General features: G+C 38.7%; 14 non-coding genes and 17 pseudogenes across 14 annotated transcripts; all 31 read right to left on the bottom strand.

Moving 5' to 3' along the window:
• Positions 1-405: 405 nt before the first annotated feature.
• Positions 406-524, bottom strand: LOC128006385 (5S ribosomal RNA). Its single transcript, XR_008179004.1, has one exon. It is a non-coding gene; the product is annotated as a 5S ribosomal RNA (ribosomal RNA).
• Positions 525-896: 372 nt separating this feature from the next.
• Positions 897-1,015, bottom strand: LOC128007009 (uncharacterized; annotated as a pseudogene).
• Positions 1,016-1,520: 505 nt separating this feature from the next.
• On the bottom strand, positions 1,521-1,639 carry LOC128005910 (5S ribosomal RNA). The gene has a single exon (XR_008178550.1). It is a non-coding gene; the product is annotated as a 5S ribosomal RNA (ribosomal RNA).
• Positions 1,640-1,859: 220 nt separating this feature from the next.
• Positions 1,860-1,978, bottom strand: LOC128005270 (5S ribosomal RNA). The gene has a single exon (XR_008177927.1). It is a non-coding gene; the product is annotated as a 5S ribosomal RNA (ribosomal RNA).
• Positions 1,979-2,199: 221 nt separating this feature from the next.
• Positions 2,200-2,318, bottom strand: LOC128004890 (5S ribosomal RNA). Its single transcript, XR_008177564.1, has one exon. It is a non-coding gene; the product is annotated as a 5S ribosomal RNA (ribosomal RNA).
• Positions 2,319-2,828: 510 nt separating this feature from the next.
• On the bottom strand, positions 2,829-2,947 carry LOC128006006 (5S ribosomal RNA). Its single transcript, XR_008178640.1, has one exon. It is a non-coding gene; the product is annotated as a 5S ribosomal RNA (ribosomal RNA).
• Positions 2,948-3,458: 511 nt separating this feature from the next.
• Positions 3,459-3,577, bottom strand: LOC128005911 (5S ribosomal RNA). The gene has a single exon (XR_008178551.1). It is a non-coding gene; the product is annotated as a 5S ribosomal RNA (ribosomal RNA).
• Positions 3,578-3,944: 367 nt separating this feature from the next.
• LOC128007010 (uncharacterized) lies at positions 3,945-4,063 on the bottom strand (annotated as a pseudogene).
• Positions 4,064-4,567: 504 nt separating this feature from the next.
• LOC128005912 (5S ribosomal RNA) lies at positions 4,568-4,686 on the bottom strand. The gene has a single exon (XR_008178552.1). It is a non-coding gene; the product is annotated as a 5S ribosomal RNA (ribosomal RNA).
• Positions 4,687-4,907: 221 nt separating this feature from the next.
• Positions 4,908-5,026, bottom strand: LOC128006253 (5S ribosomal RNA). The gene has a single exon (XR_008178882.1). It is a non-coding gene; the product is annotated as a 5S ribosomal RNA (ribosomal RNA).
• Positions 5,027-5,395: 369 nt separating this feature from the next.
• LOC128006684 (uncharacterized) lies at positions 5,396-5,514 on the bottom strand (annotated as a pseudogene).
• Positions 5,515-6,024: 510 nt separating this feature from the next.
• On the bottom strand, positions 6,025-6,142 carry LOC128006927 (uncharacterized; annotated as a pseudogene).
• Positions 6,143-6,361: 219 nt separating this feature from the next.
• LOC128007117 (uncharacterized) lies at positions 6,362-6,480 on the bottom strand (annotated as a pseudogene).
• A 6,584-nt stretch (positions 6,481-13,064) lies between these two features.
• On the bottom strand, positions 13,065-13,183 carry LOC128003445 (5S ribosomal RNA). The gene has a single exon (XR_008176169.1). It is a non-coding gene; the product is annotated as a 5S ribosomal RNA (ribosomal RNA).
• Positions 13,184-13,555: 372 nt separating this feature from the next.
• Positions 13,556-13,673, bottom strand: LOC128006593 (uncharacterized; annotated as a pseudogene).
• A 232-nt stretch (positions 13,674-13,905) lies between these two features.
• On the bottom strand, positions 13,906-14,024 carry LOC128006685 (uncharacterized; annotated as a pseudogene).
• A 511-nt stretch (positions 14,025-14,535) lies between these two features.
• On the bottom strand, positions 14,536-14,653 carry LOC128006928 (uncharacterized; annotated as a pseudogene).
• A 496-nt stretch (positions 14,654-15,149) lies between these two features.
• LOC128006007 (5S ribosomal RNA) lies at positions 15,150-15,268 on the bottom strand. The gene has a single exon (XR_008178641.1). It is a non-coding gene; the product is annotated as a 5S ribosomal RNA (ribosomal RNA).
• Positions 15,269-15,504: 236 nt separating this feature from the next.
• Positions 15,505-15,623, bottom strand: LOC128007093 (uncharacterized; annotated as a pseudogene).
• Positions 15,624-16,712: 1,089 nt separating this feature from the next.
• LOC128007118 (uncharacterized) lies at positions 16,713-16,831 on the bottom strand (annotated as a pseudogene).
• A 375-nt stretch (positions 16,832-17,206) lies between these two features.
• On the bottom strand, positions 17,207-17,325 carry LOC128004548 (5S ribosomal RNA). The gene has a single exon (XR_008177235.1). It is a non-coding gene; the product is annotated as a 5S ribosomal RNA (ribosomal RNA).
• A 221-nt stretch (positions 17,326-17,546) lies between these two features.
• LOC128007203 (uncharacterized) lies at positions 17,547-17,665 on the bottom strand (annotated as a pseudogene).
• Positions 17,666-18,049: 384 nt separating this feature from the next.
• Positions 18,050-18,167, bottom strand: LOC128006448 (5S ribosomal RNA). The gene has a single exon (XR_008179064.1). It is a non-coding gene; the product is annotated as a 5S ribosomal RNA (ribosomal RNA).
• Positions 18,168-19,105: 938 nt separating this feature from the next.
• Positions 19,106-19,224, bottom strand: LOC128006803 (uncharacterized; annotated as a pseudogene).
• Positions 19,225-19,445: 221 nt separating this feature from the next.
• Positions 19,446-19,564, bottom strand: LOC128007119 (uncharacterized; annotated as a pseudogene).
• Positions 19,565-19,929: 365 nt separating this feature from the next.
• Positions 19,930-20,048, bottom strand: LOC128004549 (5S ribosomal RNA). Its single transcript, XR_008177237.1, has one exon. It is a non-coding gene; the product is annotated as a 5S ribosomal RNA (ribosomal RNA).
• Positions 20,049-20,269: 221 nt separating this feature from the next.
• Positions 20,270-20,388, bottom strand: LOC128007204 (uncharacterized; annotated as a pseudogene).
• A 381-nt stretch (positions 20,389-20,769) lies between these two features.
• LOC128006449 (5S ribosomal RNA) lies at positions 20,770-20,887 on the bottom strand. The gene has a single exon (XR_008179065.1). It is a non-coding gene; the product is annotated as a 5S ribosomal RNA (ribosomal RNA).
• A 360-nt stretch (positions 20,888-21,247) lies between these two features.
• LOC128007268 (uncharacterized) lies at positions 21,248-21,366 on the bottom strand (annotated as a pseudogene).
• A 374-nt stretch (positions 21,367-21,740) lies between these two features.
• LOC128006516 (uncharacterized) lies at positions 21,741-21,859 on the bottom strand (annotated as a pseudogene).
• Positions 21,860-22,232: 373 nt separating this feature from the next.
• Positions 22,233-22,351, bottom strand: LOC128006663 (uncharacterized; annotated as a pseudogene).
• Between the last annotated feature and the right edge of the window lie 872 nt (positions 22,352-23,223).

Here is a 23,223-nt window from a genome sequence, read left to right on the forward strand (position 1 = left end):
TCCTAGGCAGTCTCTCATCAAAGTACTAACCAGACCTAAACCTGCTAAGATTCAGAGATCGGGCATTGACTTTTTTTTGTGTTTGTTTTTTTTAATGAAAGATTATTATATAATTCGTGAAATTTTCCAAAAGATTAAAGCACCTGGTATTCCCAGGCAGTCTCCCATCCATGAAGTAAACCATGCCCGAACCTGCTAATATTCAGAGGTCGGGCATTGACTATATTTTTTGGCAAAATTATTATATACTAAGTGAAAAATGTCCAAAAAGCTTACAGCACCTGGTATTCCCAGGCGGTCTCCAATCCAAGTACTAACCAGACCTAAACCTGCTAAGATTCAGAGATCAGGGCATTGACTCTATTTTTTGGCAAAATTTTTATATACTAAGTGAAATATCCAAAAAGCTTACAGCACCTGGTATTCCGAGGCGGTCTCCCATCCAAGTACCAACCAGGCCCAAACCTGCTTAGCTTCCAAGATCAGACGAGATGGGGCATAGCCAGGTTGGTATGACCATAAGCCAAGACTGCTGCAAAGAGAGGGCTATTTAAAGACCGACCAATCTAATCACCAGTACATTATATAAGTAGGAAAGAAAACCCAAAAGCTTAAAGCACCTGGTATTCCTAGGCAGTCTCTCATCAAAGTACTAACCAGACCTAAACCTGCTAAGATTCAGAGATCGGGCATTGACTTTTTTTTTGTGTTTGTTTTTTTTAATGAAAGATTATTATATAATTCGTGAAATTTTCCAAAAGATTAAAGCACCTGGTATTCCCAGGCAGTCTCCCATCCATGAAGTAAACCATGCCCGAAACTGCTAATATTCAGAGGTCGGCATTGACTATATTTTTTGGCAAAATGATTATATACTAAGTGAAAAATGTCCAAAAAGCTTACAGCACCTGTTATTCCGAGGCGGTCTCCCATCCAAGTACCAACAAGGCCCAAACCTGCTTAGCTTCCGAGATCAGACGAGATGGGGCATAGCCAGGTTGGTATGACCGTAAGCCAAGACTGCTGCAAAGAGAGGGCTATTTAAAGACCGACCAATCTAATCACCAGTACATTATATAGGTAGGAAAGAAAACCCAAAAGCTTAAAGCACCTGGTATTCCTAGGCAGTCTCTCATCAAAGTACTAACCAGACCTAAACCTGCTAAGATTCAGAGATCGGGCATTGACTCTTTTTTTTTTTTTTTTAATGAAAGATTATTATATAATTAGTGAAATTTTCCAAAAGATTAAAGCACCTGGTATTCCCAGGCAGTCTCCCATCCATGAAGTAAACCATGCCCGAACCTGCTAATATTCAGAGGTCGGGCATTGACTATATTTTTTGGCTAAATTATTATATACTAAGTGAAAAATGTCCAAAAAGCTTACAGCACCTTGTATTCCCAGGAGGTCTCCAATCCAAGTACTAACCAGACCTAAACCTGCTAAGATTCAGAGATCAGGGCTTTGACTCTATTTTTTGGCAAAATTATTATATACTAAGTGAAAAATGTCCAAAAAGCTTACAGCACCTGGTATTCCGAGGCGGTCTCCCATCCAAGTACCAACCAGGCCCAAACCTGCTTAGCTTCCAAGATCAGACGAGATGGGGCATAGCCAGGTTGGTATGACCGTAAGCCAAGACTGCTGCAAAGAGAGGGCTATTTAAAGACCGACCAATCTAATCACCAGTACATTATATAGGTAGGAAAGAAAACCGAAAAGATTAAAGCACCTGGTATTCCCAGGCAGTCTCCCATCCATGTACTAACCAGGCCCAAACCTGCTAAGATTCAGAGATCGGCATTGACTCTATTATTTGACAAAATTATTATATACTAAGTGAAAAATGTCCAAAAAGTTTACAGCACCTGGTATTCCCATGCGGTCTCCCATCCAAGTACTAACCAGGCCCAAACCTGCTTAGCTTCCGAGATCAGACGAGATGGGGCATAGCCAGGTTGGTATGACCGTAAGCCAAGACTGCTGCAAAGAGAGGGCTATTTAAAGACCGACCAATCTAATCACCAGTACATTATATAGGTAGGAAAGAAAACCCAAAAGATTAAAGCACCTGGTATTCCCAGGCAGTCTCCCATCCATGTACTAACCAGGCCCAAACCTGCTAAGATTCAGAGATCGGGCATTGACTCTATTATTTGACAAAATTATTATATACTAAGTGAAAAATGTCCAAAAAGTTTACAGCACCTGGTATTCCCATGCGGTCTCCCATCCAAGTACTAACCAGGCCCAAACCTGCTTAGCTTCCGAGATCAGACGAGATGGGGCATAGCCAGGTTGGTATGGCCGTAAGCCAAGACTGCTGCAAAGAGAGGGCTATTTAAAGACCGACCAATCTAATCACCAGTACACTATATAAGTAGGAAAGAAAACCCAAAAGCTTAAAGCACCTGGTATTCCTAGGCAGTCTCTCATTAAAGTACTAACCAGACCTAAACCTGCTAAGATTCAGAGATCGGGCATTGACTTTTTTTTTTGTGTTTGTTTTTTTTAATGAAAGATTATTATATAATTCGTGAAATTTTCCAAAAGATTAAAGCACCTGGTATTCCCAGGCAGTCTCCCATCCATGAAGTAAACCATGCCCGAACCTGCTAATATTCAGAGGTCGGGCATTGACTATATTTTTTGGCAAAATTATTCTATACTAAGTGAAAAATGTCCAAAAAGCTTACAGCACCTGGTATTCCCAGGCGGTCTCCAATCCAAGTACTAACCAGACCTAAACCTGCTAAGATTCAGAGATCAGGGCATTGACTCTATTTTTTGGCAAAATTATTATATACTAAGTGAAATATCCAAAAAGCTTACAGCACCTGGTATTCCGAGGCGGTCTCCCATCCAAGTACCAACCAGGCCCAAACCTGCTTAGCTTCCGAGATCAGACGAGATGGGGCATAGCCAGGTTGGTATGACCGTAAGCCAAGACTGCTGCAACGAGAGGGCTATTTAAAGACCGACCAATCTAATCACCAGTACATTATATAAGTAGGAAAGAAAACCCAAAAGCTTAAAGCACCTGGTATTCCTAGGCAGTCTCTCATCAAAGTACTAACCAGACCTAAACCTGCTAAGATTCAGAGATCGGGCATTGACTTTTTTTTTGTGTTTGTTTTTTTTAATGAAAGATTATTATATAATTCGTGAAATTTTCCAAAAGATTAAAGCACCTGGTATTCCCAGGCAGTCTCCCATCCATGAAGTAAACCATGCCCGAACCTGCTAATATTCAGAGGTCGGGCATTGACTATATTTTTTGGCAAAATTATTATATACTAAGTGAAAAATGTCCAAAAAGCTTACAGCACCTGGTATTCCCAGGCGGTCTCCAATCCAAGTACTAACCAGACCTAAACCTGCTAAGATTCAGAGATCAGGGCTTTGACTCTATTTTTTGGCAAAATTATTATATACTAAGTGAAAAATGTCCAAAAAGCTTACAGCACCTGGTATTCCGAGGCGGTCTCCCATCCAAGTACCAACCAGGCCCAAACCTGCTTAGCTTCCAAGATCAGACGAGATGGGGCATAGCCAGGTTGGTATGACCGTAAGCCAAGACTGCTGCAAAGAGAGGGCTATTTAAAGACCGACCAATCTAATCACCAGTACATTATATAAGTAGGAAAGAAAACCCAAAAGCTTAAAGCACCTGGTATTCCTAGGCAGTCTCTCATCAAAGTACTAACCAGACCTAAACCTGCTAAGATTCAGAGATCGGGCATTGACTTTTTTTTTTTTTTTTTTTATGAAAGATTATTATATAATTCGTGAAATTTTCCAAAAGATTAAAGCACCTGGTATTCCCAGGCAGTCTCCCATCCATGAAGTAAACCATGCCCGAAACTGCTAATATTCAGAGGTCGGGCATTGACTATATTTTTTGGCAAAATGATTAAATACTAAGTGAAAAATGTCCAAAAAGCTTACAGCACCTGTTATTCCGAGGCGGTCTCCCATCCAAGTACCAACAAGGCCCAAACCTGCTTAGCTTCCGAGATCAGACGAGATGGGGCATAGCCAGGTTGGTATGACCGTAAGCCAAGACTGCTGCAAAGAGAGGGCTATTTAAAGACCGACCAATCTAATCACCAGTACATTATATAGGTAGGAAAGAAAACCCAAAAGCTTAAAGCACCTGGTATTCCTAGGCAGTCTCTCATCAAAGTACTAACCAGACCTAAACCTGCTAAGATTCAGAGATCGGGCATTGACTCTTTTTTTTTTTTTTTAATGAAAGATTATTATATAATTAGTGAAATTTTCCAAAAGATTAAAGCACCTGGTATTCCCAGGCAGTCTCCCATCCATGAAGTAAACCATGCCCGAACCTGCTAATATTCAGAGGTCGGGCATTGACTATATTTTTTGGCTAAATTATTATATACTAAGTGAAAAATGTCCAAAAAGCTTACAGCACCTGGTATTCCCAGGCGGTCTCCAATCCAAGTACTAACCAGACCTAAACCTGCTAAGATTCAGAGATCAGGGCTTTGACTCTATTTTTTGGCAAAATTATTATATACTAAGTGAAAAATGTCCAAAAAGCTTACAGCACCTGGTATTCCGAGGCGGTCTCCCATCCAAGTACCAACCAGGCCCAAACCTGCTTAGCTTCCAAGATCAGACGAGATGGGGCATAGCCAGGTTGGTATGACCGTAAGCCAAGACTGCTGCAAAGAGAGGGCTATTTAAAGACCGACCAATCTAATCACCAGTACATTATATAGGTAGGAAAGAAAACCCAAAAGCTTAAAGCACCTGGTAATCCCAGGCAGTCTCCCATCCATGTACTAACCAGGCCCAAACCTGCTAAGATTCAGAGATCGGGCATTGACTCTATTATTTGACAAAATTATTATATACTAAGTGAAAAATGTCCAAAAAGTTTACAGCACCTGGTATTCCCATGCGGTCTCCCATCCAAGTACCAACCAGGCCCAAACCTGCTTAGCTTCCAAGATCAGACGAGATGGGGCATAGCCAGGTTGGTATGACCGTAAGCCAAGACTGCTGCAAAGAGAGGGCTATTTAAAGACCGACCAATCTAATCACCAGTACATTATATAGGTAGGAAAGAAAACCCAAAAGATTAAAGCACCTGGTATTCCCAGGCAGTCTCCCATCCATGTACTAACCAGGCCCAAACCTGCTAAGATTCAGAGATCGGGCATTGACTCTATTATTTGACAAAATTATTATATACTAAGTGAAAAATGTCCAAAAAGTTTACAGCACCTGGTATTCCCATGCGGTCTCCCATCCAAGTACTAACCAGGCCCAAACCTGCTAATATTCAGAGATCGGGCATTGACTTTTTTTTTTTTTTTTTTTTTAATGAAAGATTATTATATAATTCGTGAAATTTTCCAAAAGATTAAAGCACCTGGTATTCCCAGGCGGTCTCCCATCCAAGTACCAACCAGGCCCAAACCTGCTTAGCTTCCGAGATCAGACGAGATGGGGCATAGCCAGGTTGGTATGACCGTAAGCCAAGACTGCTGCAAAGAGAGGGCTATTTAAAGACCAACCAATCTAATCACCAGTACATTATATAAGTAGGAAAGAAAACCCGAAAGCTTAAAGCACCTGGTATTCCTAGGCATTCTCTCATCAAAGTACTAACCAGACCTAAACCTGCTAAGATTCAGAGATCGGGCATTGACTTTTTTTTTTTTTTTTTTTTTTTAATGAAAGATTATTATATAATTCGTGAAATTTTCCAAAAGATTAAAGCACCTGGTATTCCCAGGCAGTCTCCCATCCATGAAGTAAACCATGCCCGAACCTGCTAATATTCAGAGGTCGGGCATTGACTATATTTTTTGGTAAAATTATTATATACTAAGTGAAAAATGTCCAAAAAGCTTACAGCGCCTGGTATTCCGAGGCGGTCTCCCATCCAAGTACTAACCAGACCTAAACCTGCTAAGATTCAGAGATCAGGGCATTGACTCTATTTTTTGGAAAAATTATTATATACTAAGTGAAAAATGTCCAAAAAGCTTACAGCACCTGGTATTCCGAGGCGGTCTCCCATCCAAGTACCAACCAGGCCCAAACCTGCTTAGCTTCCGAGATCAGACGAGTTGGGCATAGCCAGGTTGGTATGACCGTAAGCCAAGACTGCTGCAAAGAGAGGGCTATTTAAAGACCGACCAATCTAATCACCAGTACATTATATAAGTAGGAAAGAAAACCCGAAAGCTAAAAGCACCTGGTATTCCTAGGCAGTCTCTCATCAAAGTACTAACCAGACCTAAACCTGCTAAGATTAAGAGATCGGGCATTGACTATTTTTTGGCAAAATTATTATATACTAAGTGAAAAATTTCCAAAAAGCTTACAGCACCTGTTATTCCGAGGCGGTCTACCATCCAAGTACCAACCAGGCCCAAACCTGCTTAGCTTCCGAGATCAGACGAGATGGGGCATAGCCAGGTTGGTATGAACGTAAGCAAAGACTGCTGCAAAGAGAGGGCTATTTAAAGACCGACCAATCTAATCACCAGTACATTATATAAGTAGGAAAGAAAACCCAAAATCTTAAAGCACCTGGTATTCCTAGGCAGTCTCTCATCAAAGTACTAACCAGACCTAAACCTGCTAAGATTCAGAGATCGGGCATTGACTTTTTTTTTTTTTTTTTTTTAATGAAAGATTATTATATAATTCGTGAAATTTTCCAAAAGATTAAAGCACCTGGTATTCCCAGGCAGTCTCCCATCCATGTACTAACCAGGCCCAAACCTGCTAAGATTCAGAGATCGGGCATTGACTCTTTTTTTTTTTTTTTTTTTAATGAAAGATTATTATATAATTCGTGAAATTTTCCAAAAGATTAAAGCACCTGGTATTCCCAGGCAGTCTCCCATCCATGAAGTAAACCATGCCCGAACCTGCTAATATTCAGAGGTCGGGCATTGACTATATTTTTTGGCAAAATTATTATATACTAAGTGAAAAATGTCCAAAAAGCTTACAGCACCTGGTATTCCCAGGCGGTCTCCAATCCAAGTACTAACCAGACCTAAACCTGCTAAGATTCAGAGATCAGGGCTTTGACTCTATTTTTTGGCAAAATTATTATATACTAAGTGAAAAATGTCCAAAAAGCTTACAGCACCTGGTATTCCGAGGCGGTCTCCCATCCAAGTACCAACCAGGCCCAAACCTGCTTAGCTTCCGAGATCAGACGAGATGGGGCATAGCCAGGTTTTTTTTTTATTTTATTTTTTTTTTTTTTTTTTTTTTTTTTTTTTATTATTTTCTTGAAAAACACATATAATACATTACATCTCTTCTAAGAAAAGAAATTTACATTCCAATTAAAAAATAAAAAATAAAATAAAAACAAAGACATTCATGTGATTAAATAGATATTTCTCTTCCACATCATTCTGTTCCTGGAAATGCTATTTCAAACTTCTTTAAAATTGAGTAAACCTCTGAAGTAAACACTTTATCAAATTCCTTATTTTTTTGTTCCTGTTTAAAATAACAATACAAACATTCTATATACCTTTTCCAACGTCTTTTAAACAAACCCCACACATCCATAATAATTTCTTCTTGTTTTGCAATTCCTCTTCTTTCCCAGATGACTTTTTTCATTAACATTACAAACAGATTGATCACCTTTTTGTTTTTTTCCTTCTCATCAAAACCTAACATAATGATCCTATCCAATTCTGTATCCTCTCGATCTTGCTCCCCTCCCAGGTTTACAATTATAGTTTTGCATTTTTCATTGAAATCCTTCAGTGCCTTACAGTGTAGAAACGCATGTAAAAAATCTTCCTCTTCCTCATTGCATACTTTGCATATGGCACTTTGTTCCATCCCAATTTTTTTAAGTATAACATCAGTAAACAGCACCCTTTGTCTGATATAATACTCAGAATTTTCCAATTTGACCTCAATTATCTCCCCTTTCATGTTTTTCCAAATATCTTCTTCTTTTAAACCTTCAAATGTCTTCTGCCAAAATTTGTTTGCAACAGGTTTCTTAAAAATCATGTCAATGAAAAAAACATAAAACATTTTCACTGTACATTCTTTTAAAAGCCACAATTTCTCTCCCAGTATTGCGTACACATCCTTTTCTCCTTTCCCCCCTTCCATAGTTTCAACCTTTTCTATCCATTCTTTGGGTATTGCATTTTTTATAATTTCATACTTAGTTTTAAGTTCTTGTTTATTAAATTCTTCCTTTGCTTCCTCCATCACATCTACTATATACTGCATTGGTAAAAAGCCTTCTTTATATTCATATAAAACATCTCTTACTTTGACTATTCCAACTTCCATCAATTCTTTAAAATATATTTCCTTCCCTTGGTTTAAAATGCCGGTGTTTAGGAATAATGGCTGATTTAAGATGTTTTCTCTTCCATGTACGTTGTATTGAACGGTAGTTAAAAAATTCCTCCAAGCCCTTAAAACTTCTTTATAAAACATTGGCAACCCCTCTGTTATCCATTCTTGTGTTCTCATCCATAACACATTATCTCCCAGATTAAAATTCCCACATTTGTTTAAAAAAATCCCCATTGTTGTTTTCCATTCTGCTTTGTTTCCCTCATCCAGATACTTTTTGACTAATTTGACTCTCAGACTATTCTTCCTTTGCTCAACATCGATTAAACCCAAACCTCCTTTTCCCTCCATCCCTATTAAAGTATTGTACGCAATTCTAGCTGGTTTCCCTACCCATAAAAAATCTAAAAAACATCTTTTCAACCCTCTTTCCACCCACACCGGCATAGATGTCATATATAAAAAATACCACAGTTTTGAAGTCATTAAAACATTCAAGATTAAAACCTTCCCTTTTAAATTTAGTGCCCTCAATTTCCAAAAGTTCAGTCTTCTTTCAATGCTTCCCACTATTTCTTCCCACATGATTTCTCTAACTTTATCTTCATCTTTACCCATTAAAATTCCTAAAATCTTCATTTCTTTTACTTCCTTGAATTTAAAATTCTCTGCTAAGTCTGTCGTCTGCCCAAATCTCATATATGCAGTTTTTTCTTCATTTATTTTTCCTCCTGACCCCTTGCAAAATCTCTGTACTATTTCCATTACTTGTTTGACACTTTCTTCTTCTCTAGCAAAAATGGTAGTGTCATCAGCATATTGAAAAATTTTACTCTCTTTTCCTGTTTGTTCAATCTCTATTCCTTTAATTCCCCTTTCTTGCTTTATGGCTAGTCCAAGCGGTTCTGCCACCAATGAATATAGCAGGGCTGATAAAGGACACCCTTGTCTTATAGATCGTGTTATCCTAAAACATTTTGTTTCAAAACCCATTACATTTTATTGTTGTCATTGCTCCCTTGTATAAAATTTGAATCCATTTAATAAAAATCTCCCCAAACCCAAAACTTTTTAAAATATCAAATAAATATTCGTGTTCCACACTGTCAAAAGCTTTTTCAAAATCTAAGTTAATGATATAACCTCCTTTCCTTTTATCTCTCATGTACCTTATCGTGTCTTTTATACTCATTGTTACATCCGAAATGTCTTTCCCTTTTACTCCATATGCCTGATTTGTTGTTATTATATTTGGCATTATCTGTTTTAATCTATTCGCTAAAAGTTTTGCTAAAATCTTTAAATCAGTATTTAACATTGTGATAGGTCTATAATTTTTTAATTCATTTTTTTCCCCCTTTTTCTTGTATATTACCTTCATCAATCCCATTCCCATTCTTAACATCATTCCTCCTTTTTCAAAAATCTCATCATAAACATCTCTTAAAATATCTACTAAAAGGTCTTTAAAAGTTTGGTAAAACTCACTTCCTAGACCATCAATGCCTGGGCTTTTCTTTTTGTTCAATTCATTTATTATACTTTCTATTTCTTCTTTACTTATTGTCTGATCGCATTCTTCCTTCTCCTCTTTACTCACTTTAATTTTTATTAATTCCATTAATTCCCTTTTTTCTCTCTCCTTTACTCCTTCCGTATTAAACAATTTTTCAAAATAGTTTTTAACCTCTTCTAAAATTTCCCCACATTCATGTACCATTTCACCATTTTCTTTTCGTATTTCTTTTATAGTTTCAACTCTTCCTTTTCTTTTTTCAAGATCAAAAAAAAACTTTGTGCATTTTTCTCCTTCTACCAGATATTTAGCTTTACACCTCAACATTGCCCCCTTATATCTATTCTCTTCCATCTCTTTCAGCTCTTCTTGTATTTCTTTTATTTTTTGAATATCTTCTGTTTCATCATTTACTTGCTTCTCCAGTCTTTCTCTTATTTCCTTTTCTTTATTCTTTTTGCATTTCTGTTTTAACACACAATAACTAATAGTGATTTTTTTCACTAAAAATTTCAAGTTCTCCCACCAGATCCTTTTGTCCTCTAAATACATTTCATTCTCTTTTTCTTTTTTTATTGTATCTTTTATTGTTGCCACATAATCCTCATCCTTTAAAATGTCTGTATTTAAAACCCATACCCCTGGCCCTCTTTTCCCAACATCCCAATCCAAATGTACAAAAAAAGGCTTATGATCACTTAACCTCGTTTCTTCATACCTTAACTTCTCTATAAAACATTCTAAATTCCTTGTACATAAAACCATATCTATTCGTGTTTGATAAATGAAATTTCCTACTATTTGTCTTCTCGAGTATTCTCTTTTGTGTTCATTCCTTACCCTCCATACATCCATTATATTGTTTTCCTCCATTAGTGATCTTAACTCTTTCCTTCCCGTATCGCTTTTGAAACCCATACCCTCCGCTATATCTTGTCTGCTAAAAACTGTATTAAAATCCCCCATCATAAGTATATATTTATAATTCCTCACAATTGTCTTGATAGTGTTAAAAAATGATCTCTTTTCTTCTTTTTTCGTTGGTGCATGTATGTTGACCAGTAATATGTTCTTCTCTTCGTAACTCATTTCCACTATCAAACATTTCCCTATTTCATCTTTGTATATTTCTTTACAGCTTACACCACTGTTTTCCCTTATTAAAATTGCCACACCTCTACCATTTCTTTCATCACCATTATTATACAGAATTTCACCATTCCACCTTTTCCTCATTTCATTTATAGACCTATCTGTCCAATTAGTTTCTTGTAGCATTATTATGTCTTCTTTTTTACACATTTCTTTTACTTTATCAAACTTTCTTACATCTTGAAGTCCTCTTGCATTAAAAGTTACCAACTTTATGAGCATAAGACAGAAAAAAGTATTCATAAAAACCATCGTTTATCATTCAATCTCCCCCATGTCCTTTAACAGTTCAAATCGGTTTACATTTTTCAACAAGTCCTCTTTAACTACTTTTTTCCTTACCCCGCCCAAACTTGGTTTTACCTTGATCGATCTTCTTCTTTTCATTTGTATCCCAGCTTTGTCCTCCTTTTCCTCTTCACTGCCCATTTCAACAGTCTGTTCTTCATTTACAATCCTTTGATGTTCTATTTTGTCTAAAAGTATTTCAATGGTCTCTGCAATTTGCATCTCCGCTTCACCCCCTTGCTGTGATTGTTTATCCTGTATGCAACTTTCTTCTCTCTGTTCTCCTTTGTCCTTATTTTCGTTGGTTTCATTAATCTGTGTTGTTGTTGTTCCTTCCTCTTGCTCCTTTTCATTGTCATGCATCTGCCCACTCACACCTTTTTCATCTTCTTCCTCGTTTCCCATCCAGCATTCACACTTGCTTAGCACCTCCTCGCAATCCGGGCATTTTACCACCCTGCAGTCCCTCGCCATGTGTCCTCTCTCATTGCATTTGTAACATATAAACTGCGGACAGTCTTTCACCATATGCTCTGGGCTCATGCACAACCTACATGTCTTTACCTGCTGGCTATGCATGACCCGAAAGTGCTGTGGTCCTTCTGCTGTGACAAACTTGGTGCTATACGGGAGTGAGATCACTTCTCTGGGGAATCTTGTTTTTACAAATCTTGTTCCATCTTCAATATTTGTGCCAGGATAAAACCGTCTCTTTATTTTAGAGATGGGGAGAACTCCCCATCCTTCCAATTTCTTTAAAATGTCCTCATCGTCCATGTAAACAGGGAGATGCATAAAAGAAACAACAAAATCTCTGTTTTGAAGTCTTGTTACCTCACAGGTTTTTCCTTTGATTAGTATTCCATTCATCAGCTCCTCGATGTCTTCCTCGGTCTCCAAAGTCACCTCATAACATCTTGTTTGTTTCGGTCGAACCGCCAAGATTTTCCCTTCTCCAACTTTTTCTGTCACTGACATTATAATATCCACTGCTCTCACATCATCCAAATCCATTAAGTCCACTGTTACTGTTGCTTCCTTTTTGTAAACTCTTTTCCAGGTTTCCTTCTTTGTTTCTTTTTCATGTCCATCTCTGTGTCTTTGTTCAAGATCGATTTCATTTCCACTCCGTGTTTCTCGTGCCATTGCTGTGGTCGTTGCCGGTAATCTATCCATTTTGAAAATTAAAGCCAAAAAAAACTCCCCCACCAAACAGCGTGAGCTGCTGGGAGGAGAAAAAAAAAACAAACAAAAAAACTAAATAAAGCTTTTCCCAAAAAATAATGAACAAAACACAAATCAAAAAAGGTGAGCCTCTCTCACCAACTGCTCAAACTGCCAATTCACTTCCTGTATTCCTCACTAGCGCCACCAGGTTGGTATGGCCGTAAGCCAAGACTGCTGCAAAGAGAGGGCTATTTAAAGACCGACCAATCTAATCACCAGTACATTATATAAGTAGGAAAAAAAACCCAAAAGCTTAAAGCACCTGGTATTCCTAGGCAGTCTCTCATCAAAGTACTAACCAGACCTAAACCTGCTAAGATTCAGAGATCGGGCATTGACTTTTTTTTTTTTTTTTTTTTTTTTTTTAATGAAAGATTATTATATAATTCGTGAAATTTTCCAAAAGATTAAAGCACCTGGTATTCCCAGGCAGTCTCCCATCCATGTACTAACCAGGCCCAAACCTGCTAAGATTCAGAGATCGGGCATTGACTCTATTATTTGACAAAATTATTATATACTAAGTGAAAAATGTCCAAAAAGCTTACAGCACCTGGTATTCCCAGGCGGTCTCCCATCCAAGTACTAACCAGGCCCAAACCTGCTTAGCTTCCGAGATCAGACGAGATGGGGCATAGCCAGGTTGGTATGACCGTAAGCGAAGACTGCTGCAAAGAGAGGGCTATTTAAAGAGCAGCCAATCTAATCGCCAGTACATTATATAAGTAGGAAAGAAAACCCAAAAGCTTAAAGCACCTGGTATTCCTAGGCAGTCTCTCATCAAAGTACTAACCAGACCTAAACCTGCTAAGATTCAGAGATCGGGCATTGACTCTTTCGTTTTTTATTTTGTTTTTTATGGAAGATTATTATATAATTCGTGAAATTTTCCAAAAGATTAAAGCGTCTGGTATTCCCAGGCAGTCTCCCATCCATGTACTAACCAGGCCCAAACCCGCTAATATTCAGAGATCGGGCATTGACTCTATTATTTGGCAAAATTATTATATACTAGGTGAAAAATGTCCAAAAAGCTTACAGCACCTGGTATTCCCAGGCGGTCTCCCATCCAAGTACTAACGAGGCCAAACCTGCTTAGCTTCCGAAATCAGACGAAATCGGGCATAGCCAGGTTGGTATGGCCGTAAGCGAAGACTGCTGCAAAGAGAGGACTATTTAAAGACCAGCCAATCTAATCGACAGTACATTATATAAGTAGGAAAGAAAACCAGAAAGCTTAAAGCACCTGGTATTCCTAGGCATTCTCTCATCAAAGTACTAACCAGACCTAAACCTGCTAATATTCAGAGATCGGGAATTGACTTTTTTTTTTTTTTTTTTTTTAATGAAAGATTATTATATAATTCGTGAAATTTTCCAAAAGATTAAAGCACCTGGTATTCCCAGGCGGTCTCCCATCCAAGTACCAACCAGGCCCAAACCTGCTTAGCTTCCGAGATCAGACGAGATGGGGCATAGCCAGGTTGGTATGACCGTAAGCCAAGACTGCTGCAAAGAGAGGGCTATTTAAAGACCGACCAATCTAATCACCAGTACATTATATAAGTAGGAAAGAAAATCCGAAAGCTTAAAGCACCTGGTATTCCTAGGCATTCTCTCATCAAAGTACTAACCAGACCTAAACCTGCTAAGATTCAGAGATCGGGCATTGACTTTTTTTTTTTTTTTTTTTTTTTTAATGAAAGATTATTATATAATTCGTGAAATTTTCCAAAAGATTAAAGCACCTGGTATTCCCAGGCAGTCTCCCATCCATGAAGTAAACCATGCCCGAACCTGCTAATATTCAGAGGTCGGGCATTGACTATATTTTTTGGTAAAATTATTATATACTAAGTGAAAAATGTCCAAAAAGCTTACAGCGCCTGGTATTCCGAGGCGGTCTCCCATCCAAGTACTAACCAGACCTAAACCTGCTAAGATTCAGAGATCAGGGCATTGACTCTATTTTTTGGAAAATTTATTATATACTAAGTGAAAAATGTCCAAAAAGCTTACAGCACCTGGTATTCCGAGGCGGTCTCCCATCCAAGTACCAACCAGGCCCAAACCTGCTTAGCTTCCGAGATCAGACGAGTTGGGCATAGCCAGGTTGGTATGACCGTAAGCCAAGACTGCTGCAAAGAGAGGGCTATTTAAAGACCGACCAATCTAATCACCAGTACATTATATAAGTAGGAAAGAAAACCCGAAAGCTAAAAGCACCTGGTATTCCTAGGCAGTCTCTCATCAAAGTACTAACCAGACCTAAACCTGCTAAGATTAAGAGATCGGGCATTGACTCTATTTTTTGGCAAAATTATTATATACTAAGTGAAAAATTTCCAAAAAGCTTACAGCACCTGGTATTCCCATGCGGTCTCCCATCCATGTACTAACCAGGCCCAAACCTGCTAAGATTCAGAGATCGGGCATTGACTATATTTTTTGGCAAAATTATTATATACTAAGTGAAAAATGTCCAAAAAGCTTACAGCACCTGGTATTCCCATGCGGTCTCCAATCCAAGTACTAACCAGACCTAAACCTGCTAAGATTCAGAGATCAGGGCTTTGACTCTATTTTTTGGCAAAATTATTATATACTAAGTGAAAAATGTCCAAAAAGCTTACAGCACCTGGTATTCCGAGGCGGTCTCCCATCCAAGTACCAACCAGGCCCAAACCTGCTTAGCTTCCGAGATCAGACGAGATGGGGCATAGCCAGGTTGGTATGACCGTAAGCCAAGACTGCTGTAAAGAGAGGGCTATTTAAAGACCGACCAATCTAATCACCAGTACATTATATAAGTAGGAAAGAAAACCCAAAAGCTTAAAGCACCTGGTATTCCTAGGCATTCTCTCATCAAAGTACTAACCAGACCTAAACCTGCTAAGATTCAGAGATCGGGCATTGACTTTTTTTTTTTTTTTTTTTTTTTTTAATGAAAGATTATTATATAATTCGTGAAATTTTCCAAAAGATTAAAGCGCCTGGTATTCCCAGGCAGTCTCCCATCCATGTACTAACCAGGCCCAAACCTGCTTAGCTTCCGAGATCAGACGAGATGGGGCATAGCCAGGTTGGTATGGCCGTAAGCGAAGACTGCTGCAAAGAGAGGGCTATTTAAAGAGCAGCCAATCTAATCGCCAGTACATTATATAAGTAGGAAAGAAAACCCAAAAGCTTAAAGCACCTGGTATTCCTAGGCAGTCTCTCATCAAAGTACTAACCAGACCTAAACCTGCTAAGATTCAGAGATCGGGCATTGACTCTTTCGTTTTTTATTTTGTTTTTTTATGGAAGATTATTATATAATTCGTGAAATTTTCCAAATGATTAAAGCGCCTGGTATTCCCAGGCAGTCTCCCATCCATGTACTAACCAGGCCCAAACCTGCTAATATTCAGAGATCGGGCATTGACTCTATTATTTGGCAAAATTATTATATACTAAGTGAAAAATGTCCAAAAAGCTTACAGCACCTGGTATTCCCAGGCGGTCTCCCATCCAAGTACTAACCAGACCTAAACCTGCTAAGATTCAGAGATCAGGACATTGACTTTTTTTTATTTTTTTTATTTTTTTAATGAAAGATTATTATATAATTCGTGAAATTTTCCAAATGATTAAAGCGCCTGGTATTCCCAGGCAGTCTCCCATCCATGTACTAACCAGGCCCAAACCTGCCAATATTCAGAGATCGGGCATTGACTCTATTATTTGGCAAAATTATTATATACTAAGTGAAAAATGTCCAAAAAGCTTACAGCACCTGGTATTCCCAGGCGGTCTCCCATCCAAGTACTAACCAGACCTAAACCTGCTAAGATTCAGAGATCGGGCATTGACTTTTTTTTATTTTTTTATTTTTTTAATGAAAGATTATTATATAATTCGTGAAATTTTCCAAATGATTAAAGCACCTGGTATTCCCAGGCAGTCTCCCATCCAGGAAGTAAACCATGCCCGAACCTGCTAATATTCAGAGGTCGGGCATTGACTATATTTTTTGGCAAAATTATTATATACTAAGTGAAAAATGTCCAAAAAGCTTACAGCACCTGGTATTCCTAGGCAGTCTCTCATCAAAGTACTAACCAGACCTAAACCTGCTAAGATTAAGAGATCGGGCATTGACTCTATTTTTTGGCAAAATTATTATATACTAAGTGAAAAATTTCCAAAAAGCTTACAGCACCTGTTATTCCGAGGCGGTCTACCATCCAAGTACCAACCAGGCCCAAACCTGCTTAGCTTCCGAGATCAGACGAGATGGGGCATAGCCAGGTTGGTATGAACGTAAGCCAAGACTGCTGCAAAGAGAGGGCTATTTAAAGACTGACCAATCTAATCACCAGTACATTATATAAGTAGGAAAGAAAACCCAAAAGCTTAAAGCACCTGGTATTCCTAGGCAGTCTCTCATCAAAGTACTAACCAGACCTAAACCTGCTAAGATTCAGAGATCGGGCATTGACTTTTTTTTTTTTTTTTTTTTTTTTTTAATGAAAGATTATTATATAATTCGTGAAATTTTCCAAAAGATTAAAGCACCTGGTATTCCCAGGCAGTCTCCCATCCAGGAAGTAAACCATGCCCGAACCTGCTAATATTCAGAGGTCGGGCATTGACTATATTTTTTGGCAAAATTATTATATACTAAGTGAAAAATGTCCAAAAAGCTTACAGCACCTGGTATTCCCAGGCCGTCTCCCATCCAAGTACTAACCAGGCCCAAACCTGCTTAGCTTCCGAGATCAGACGAGATCGGGCATAGCCAGGTTGGTATGGACGTAAGCGAAGACTGCTGCAAAGAGAGGGCTCTTTAAAGACCAGCCAATCTAATCGCCAGTACATTATATAAGTAGGAAAGAAAACCCAAAAGCTTAAAGCACCTGGTATTCCTAGGCAGTCTCTCATCAAAGTACTAACCAGACCTAAACCTGTTAAGATTAAGAGATCGGGCATTGACTCTATTTTTTGGCAAAATTATTATATACTAAGTGAAAAATGTCCAAAAAGCTTACAGCACCTGGTATTCCCAGGCCGTCTCCCATCCAAGTTCTAACCAGGCCTAAACCTGCTTAGCTTCCGAGATCAGACGAGATGGGGCATAGCCAGGTTGGTATGACCGTAAGCCAAGACTGCTGCAAAGAGAGGGCTATTTAAAGACCGACCAATCTAATCACCAGTACATTATATAGGTAGGAAAGAAAACCCAAAAGCTTAAAGCACCTGGTATTCCTAGGCAGTCTCTCATCAAAGTACTAACCAGACCTAAACCTGCTAAGATTCAGAGATCGGGAATTGACTCTTTCGTTTTTTTTTTTTTTTTTTTTTTTTTTTTTAATGGAAGATTATTATATAATTCGTGAAATTTTCCAAAAGATTAAAGCGCCTGGTATTCCCAGGCAGTCTCCCATCCATGTACTAACCAGGCCCAAACCTGCTAAGATTCAGAGATCGGGCATTGACTCTATTATTTGGCAAAATTATTATATACTAAGTGAAAAATGTCCAAAAAGCTTACAGCACCTGGTATTCCCAGGCGGTCTCCCATCCAAGTACTAACGAGGCCAAACCTGCTTAGCTTCCGAGATCAGACGAAATCAGGCATAGCCAGGTTGGTATGGCCGTAAGCGAAGACTGCTGCAAAGAGAGGACTATTTAAAGACCAGCCAATCTAATCGCCAGTACATTATATAAGTAGGAAAGAAAACCCAAAAGATTAAAGCACCTGGTATTCCCAGGCAGTCTCCCATCCATGAAGTAAACCATGCCCGAACCTGCTTATATTCAGAGGTCGGGCATTGACTATATTTTTTGGCAAAATTATTATATACTAAGTGAAAAATGTCCAAAAAGCTTACATCACCTGGTATTCCCAGGCGGTCTCCAATCCAAGTACTAACCAGACCTAAACCTGCTAAGATTCAGAGATCAGGACATTGACTTTTTTTTATTTTTTTATTTTTTTAATGAAAGATTATTATATAATTCGTGAAATTTTCCAAATGATTAAAGCGCCTGGTATTCCCAGGCAGTCTCCCATCCATGTACTAACCAGGCCCAAACCTGCTAATATTCAGAGATCGGGCATTGACTCTATTATTTGGCAAAATTATTATATACTAAGTGAAAAATGTCCAAAAAGCTTACAGCACCTGGTATTCCCAGGCGGTCTCCCATCCAAGTACTAACCAGACCTAAACCTGCTAAGATTCAGAGATCGGGCATTGACTTTTTTTTATTTTTTTATTTTTTTAATGAAAGATTATTATATAATTCGTGAAATTTTCCAAATGATTAAAGCACCTGGTATTCCCAGGCAGTCTCCCATCCAGGAAGTAAACCATGCCCGAACCTGCTAATATTCAGAGGTCGGGCATTGACTATATTTTTTGGCAAAATTATTATATACTAAGTGAAAAATGTCCAAAAAGCTTACAGCACCTGATATTCCCAGGCGGTCTCCAATCCAAGTACTAACCAGACCTAAACCTGCTAAGATTCAGAGATCAGGACATTGACTATATTTTTTGGCAAAATTATTATATACTAAGTGAAAAATGTCCAAAAAGCTTACAGCACCTGGTATTCCGAGGCGGGCTCCCATCCAAGTACCAACCAGGCCCAAACCTACTTAGCTTCCGAGATCAGACGAGATGGGGCATAGCCAGGTTGGTATGACCGTAAGCGAAGACTGCTGCAAAGAGAGGGCTATTTAAAGACCGACGAATCTAATCACCAGTACATTATATAAGTAGGAAAGAAAACCCAAAAGCTTAAAGCACCTGGTATTCCTAGGCAGTCTCTCATCAAAGTACTAACCAGACCTAAACCTGCTAAGATTAAGAGATCGGGCATTGACTCTATTTTTTGGCAAAATTATTATATACTAAGTGAAAAATTTCCAAAAAGCTTACAGCACCTGTTATTCCGAGGCGGTCTACCATCCAAGTACCAACCAGGCCCAAACCTGCTTAGCTTCCGAGATCAGACGAGATGGGGCATAGCCAGGTTGGTATGAACGTAAGCCAAGACTGCTGCAAAGAGAGGGCTATTTAAAGACTGACCAATCTAATCACCAGTACATTATATAAGTAGGAAAGAAAACCCAAAAGCTTAAAGCACCTGGTATTCCTAGGCAGTCTCTCATCAAAGTACTAACCAGACCTAAACCTGCTAAGATTCAGAGATCGGGCATTGACTTTTTTTTATTTTTTTAATGAAAGATTATTATATAATTCGTGAAATTTTCCAAAAGATTAAAGCACCTGGTATTCCCAGGCAGTCTCCCATCCAGGAAGTAAACCATGCCCGAACCTGCTAATATTCAGAGGTCGGGCATTGACTATATTTTTTGGCAAAATTATTATATACTAAGTGAAAAATGTCCAAAAAGCTTACAGCACCTGGTATTCCCAGGCCGTCTCCCATCCAAGTACTAACCAGGCCCAAACCTGCTTAGCTTCCGAGATCAGACGAGATCGGGCATAGCCAGGTTGGTATGGACGTAAGCGAAGACTGCTGCAAAGAGAGGGCTCTTTAAAGACCAGCCAATCTAATCGCCAGTACATTATATAAGTAGGAAAGAAAACCCAAAAGCTTAAAGCACCTGGTATTCCTAGGCAGTCTCTCATCAAAGTACTAACCAGACCTAAACCTGTTAAGATTAAGAGATCGGGCATTGACTCTATTTTTTGGCAAAATTATTATATACTAAGTGAAAAATGTCCAAAAAGCTTACAGCACCTGGTATTCCCAGGCCGTCTCCCATCCAAGTTCTAACCAGGCCTAAACCTGCTTAGCTTCCGAGATCAGACGAGATGGGGCATAGCCAGGTTGGTATGACCGTAAGCCAAGACTGCTGCAAAGAGAGGGCTATTTAAAGACCGACCAATCTAATCACCAGTACATTATATAGGTAGGAAAGAAAACCCAAAAGCTTAAAGCACCTGGTATTCCTAGGCAGTCTCTCATCAAAGTACTAACCAGACCTAAACCTGCTAAGATTCAGAGATCGGGAATTGACTCTTTCGTTTTTTTTTTTTTTTTTTTTTTTTTTTATGGAAGATTATTATATAATTCGTGAAATTTTCCAAAAGATTAAAGCGCCTGGTATTCCCAGGCAGTCTCCCATCCATGTACTAACCAGGCCCAAACCTGCTAAGATTCAGAGATCGGGCATTGACTCTATTATTTGGCAAAATTATTATATACTAAGTGAAAAATGTCCAAAAAGCTTACAGCACCTGGTATTCCCAGGCGGTCTCCCATCCAAGTACTAACGAGGCCAAACCTGCTTAGCTTCCGAGATCAGACGAAATCAGGCATAGCCAGGTTGGTATGGCCGTAAGCGAAGACTGCTGCAAAGAGAGGACTATTTAAAGACCAGCCAATCTAATCGCCAGTACATTATACAAGTAGGAAAGAAAACCCAAAAGATTAAAGCACCTGGTATTCCCAGGCAGTCTCCCATCCATGAAGTAAACCATGCCCGAACCTGCTTATATTCAGAGGTCGGGCATTGACTATATTTTTTGGCAAAATTATTATATACTAAGTGAAAAATGTCCAAAAAGCTTACATCACCTGGTATTCCCAGGCGGTCTCCAATCCAAGTACTAACCAGACCTAAACCTGCTAAGATTCAGAGATCAGGGCATTGACTCTATTTTTTGGCAAAATTATTATATACTAAGTGAAAAATTTCCAAAAAGCTTACAGCACCTGTTATTCCGAGGCAGTCTACCATCCAAGTACCAACCAGGCCCAAACCTGCTTAGCTTCCGAGATCAGACGAGATGGGGCATAGCCAGGTTGGTATGAACGTAAGCCAAGACTGCTGCAAAGAGAGGGCTATTTAAAGACCGACCAATCTAATCACCAGTACATTATATAAGTAGGAAAGAAAACCAAAAAGCTTAAAGCACCTGGTATTCCTAGGCAGTCTCTCATCAAAGTACTAACCAGACCTAAACCTGCTAAGATTCAGAGATCGGGCATTGACTCTTTCGTTTTTTTTATTTATTTTTTTATGGAATATTATTATATAATTCGTGAAATTTTCCAAAAGATTAAAGCGCCTGGTATTCTCAGGCAGTCTCCCATCCATGTCCTAACCAGGCCCAAACCTTCTAAGATTCAGAGATCGGGCATTGACTCTATTATTTGGCAAAATTATTATATACTAAGTGAAAAATGTCCAAAAAGCTTACAGCACCTGTTATTCCGAGGCGGTCTCCCATCCAAGTACCAACCAGGCCCAAACCTGCTTAGCTTCCGAGATCAGACGAGATGGGGCATAGCCAGGTTGGTATGACCGTAAGCCAAGACTGCTGCAAAAAGAGGGCTATTTAAAGACCGACCAATCTAATCACCAGTACATTATATAGGTAGGAAAGAAAACCCAAAAGCTTAAAGCACCAGGTATTCCTAGGCAGTCTCTCACCAAAGTACTAACCAGACCTAAACCTGCTAAGATTCAGAGATCGGGCATTGACTTTTTTTTTTTTTTTTTTTTTTTTAATGAAAGATTATTATATAATTCGTGAAATTTTCCAAAAGATTAAAGCACCTGGTATTCCCAGGCAGTCTCCCATCCATGAAGTAAACCATGCCCGAACCTGCTAATATTCAGAGGTCGGGCATTGACTATATTTTTTGGCAAAATTATTATATACTAAGTGAAAAATGTCCAAAAAGCTTACAGCACCTGGTAATCCCAGGCCGTCTCCCATCCAAGTACTAACCAGGCCCAAACCTGCTTAGCTTCCGAGATCAGACGAGATCAGGCATAGCCAGGTTGGTATGGATGTAAGCGAAGACTGCTGCAAAGAGAGGGCTATTTAAAGACCAGCCAATCTAATCGCCAGTACATTATATAAGTTAGAAAGAAAACCCAAAAGCTTAAAGCACCTGGTATTCCTAGGCAGTCTCTCATCAAAGTACTAACCAGACCTAAACCTGCTAAGATTAAGAGATCGGGCATTTACTTTTTTTTTTATTTTATTTTTAATGAAAGATTATTATATAATTCGTGAAATTTTCCAAAAGATTAAAGCACCTGGTATTCCCAGGCAGTCTCCCATCCATGAAGTAAACCATGCCCGAACCTGCTTATATTCAGAGGTCGGGCATTGACTATATTTTTTGGCAAAATTATTATATACTAAGTGAAAAATGTCCAAAAAGCTTACATCACCTGGTATTCCCAGGCGGTCTCCAATCCAAGTACTAACCAGACCTAAACCTGCTAAGATTCAGAGATCGGGCATTGACTCTTTCGTTTTTTTTTTGTTTTTTTTTTTATGGAATATTATTATATAATTCGTGAAATTTTCCAAAAGATTAAAGCACCTGGTATTCCCAGGCAGTCTCCCATCCATGTACTAACCAGGCCCAAACCTGCTAAGATTCAGAGATCGGGCATTGACTCTTTTTTTTTTATTTTTTATTTGTTTAATGAAAGATTATTATATAATTCGTGAAATTTTCCAAATGATTAAAGCACCTGGTATTCCCAGGCAGTCTCCCATCCAGGAAGTAAACCATGCCCGAACCTGCTAATATTCAGAGGCCGGGCATTGACTATATTTTTTGGCAAAACTATTATATACTAAGTGAAAAATGTCCAAAAAGCTTACAGCACCTGGCATTCCCAGGCGGTCTCCAATACAAGTACTAACCAGACC

This window comes from Carassius gibelio, chromosome B22, assembly GCF_023724105.1.
Source record: "Carassius gibelio isolate Cgi1373 ecotype wild population from Czech Republic chromosome B22, carGib1.2-hapl.c, whole genome shotgun sequence".
In the NCBI taxonomy this organism is placed as follows: Eukaryota; Metazoa; Chordata; class Actinopteri; order Cypriniformes; family Cyprinidae; genus Carassius; species Carassius gibelio.